A 2,403-nucleotide genomic window follows, 5' to 3' on the forward strand; every position below is an offset into this window, starting at 1 on the left:
TGGAAGTAGAGCTCGGCATTTTCGATCAATTATCCACAAATTGGTGGATAACCGATTATTTATAAACAAATTTGTGGATTATAATACGATTTAACATGTAAGTTCTGTGGATAATTTTCGGGTATGGATAAAGATAAAATAAAGTGGATAATTGATCGAAAATGCCGAGCTCTAGGTGGAAGGCTAGATACAACGGGGTGTCGCCTGGTGCCCCGAGGGGATCGTTAGCGATACCGTAGTTTTACTTCCCCGGTACCATGCAGCCCTCGGCACGATGCCTCAACACCTTGGCTTGAGAAGGACGCGTATCCGCTCAGCCCACACAACGTAGTGGTTACCAGCTCTCACCACCGAGGAGGTGTGATACTTCGCATTGATGACAAGCTAGCGTGTGTAAAATTAAGAACGCGAGTGGGAAACCAAAGCAAGGGGGTAATAAGATAGACACTCCATCTAGCTTGCGTCCCCAACTTCGAGAGCCGATTGTAATAGAAAGTTTAAGCATTGCATTTAGTTGTACTAGTAAGGTTAAGAATTGTGACTTTTTTCTTACTTTTGCTCGATGTATTTAAAGCGAGAGAGAGGATTATGGTAGCGCCTTAGTTTATATGGAAGGTTCAATGCTCCCTTTAAGATTCTTGTCACTACTCACTCGTCGACAATAAATAAGGGTTTCAAGCTTTCAATCCTACTCCCATATTTCAAAACTCAAAGAAATCGAGGGTAATTTTAAAAAGCAAAAGCAAGTATATACCGACGTTATTCTACAGGACCGGTAGGCCCTTGTAGATATGACTTGATACCGTTTTGTAACGTTAAAGTAATATTCACCCGCTTTTGCTAATTTCCTATGGAGATTAACATGGGTTTTTCGTGATTTTTCTCCACCGATAACTTAAAAACTACAGCGAAGATACTTTTCGGAATTATCTTAAATTAACAATTAAGTATTCAGGGTGTGCTATCAGTCAGTTTGATCAAAACAATTAAGTCTAAGTATGTTAATTTTAGTTAATTACAGAAGTACGGCTTTGACCATCGTGATTGGGCGCTTGAATTAGCTAGATCTCTTGGAAAACTCAGTGTTATTACGTATCTGTAGTGTGGTGGTTATCACGTCCGCTTCACACGCGGAAGGTCCCAGGTTCGAGCCCTGATAGATACATGTATTGACCATCGTGATTGGACATAAGAATTAGCTAGATCTCTTGGAAAACTCAGTGCTACACGTATCTATGGTGCAGTGGTTACCACGTCCGCTTCACACGCAGAAGGTCCCAGGTTCAAGCCCTGGTAGATGTTTTGACCATCGTGATTGGGCGCTTGAATTAGCTAGATCTCTTGGAAAACTCAAGTATTACCACGTATCTATGGTGTAGTGGTTATCACGTCCGCTTCACACACGGAAAGTCCCAGGTTCGAGCCCAGGTGGATACATGTTTTAACCATCGTGATTGGACATAATAATTAGTTAGATCTCTTGGAAAACTTAGACTTACCACGTGTCTGTGGTGTAGTGGTTATAATAAATATTTAACAATTATTTCACTTCACTTGGTTTAATAATGTGACATAGGAAGCATACTTTTTCCCTACTTTTAAAACCATTAAACTAAGTAATATTAGAAGTTCAACAGATTGTCAAAAAAAAAAAGATGTTAAAAGCCACTGTAAATGGTGCTTAAATGCCTAATATTTCCTTAATACTTCCAAATAATATTAGTAAATGGCGTGAATTGACCATAGAAATGGGGTTAAAGTACACCCTAAATGATGTCTTTTTTGGCACTGGAAAAAACAGCATATGTGGTGTTTGAATGCACCGTTATATTTCAGATTGCAAATGTATGACGGCAAAGCAAACATAATTATTCAAAATTTAATTACATTAAGACTGAAGTGACAGATATTATATAAAAACGTCTTGGTTTGGACCAAGGCCGAAAAAACAAACGATATGTGTGAGGTTTATCAATTGACTGAAGTTTCAGATATTGAAATTTTTTTCTAGTTATTTTTATCCACTCAATCCTTAATCAATATTTAATTCAATCAACTGATTTTACTGTTAATCGATCTAGTCCCTCTAAATTAATTGAAAAAATTACATATCTACGCTTTTTCAAGAACAATTAATTTCATGATAAAATGTTTTCGGAAAATGTAATTGTTCTTGAAAAAGCGTAGATATGTAATTTTTTCAATTAATTTAGAGGGACTAGATCGATTAACAGTAAAATCAGTTGATTGAATTAAATATTGATTAAGGATTGAGTGGATAAAAATAACTAGAAAAAAATTTCAATATCTGAAACTTCAGTCAATTGATAAACCTAACACATATCGTTTGTTTTTTCGGCCTTGGTCCAAACCAAGACGTTTTTATGTAATATTTAGAATGGG

General features: G+C 36.6%; 1 non-coding gene across 1 annotated transcript; it reads left to right on the forward strand.

Annotated features, from left to right (window-relative positions):
- Positions 1 to 1,092: 1,092 nt before the first annotated feature.
- TRNAV-CAC (transfer RNA valine (anticodon CAC)) lies at positions 1,093 to 1,165 on the forward strand. The gene has a single exon. It is a non-coding gene; the product is annotated as a tRNA-Val (tRNA).
- The last annotated feature ends 1,238 nt before the right edge of the window (positions 1,166 to 2,403 follow it).

This window comes from Phalangium opilio, unplaced genomic scaffold (genome assembly GCF_054372755.1).
Source record: "Phalangium opilio isolate 3A_F unplaced genomic scaffold, DU_Popi_V2 ptg000194l_1, whole genome shotgun sequence".
Classification (NCBI taxonomy): Eukaryota; Metazoa; Arthropoda; class Arachnida; order Opiliones; family Phalangiidae; genus Phalangium; species Phalangium opilio.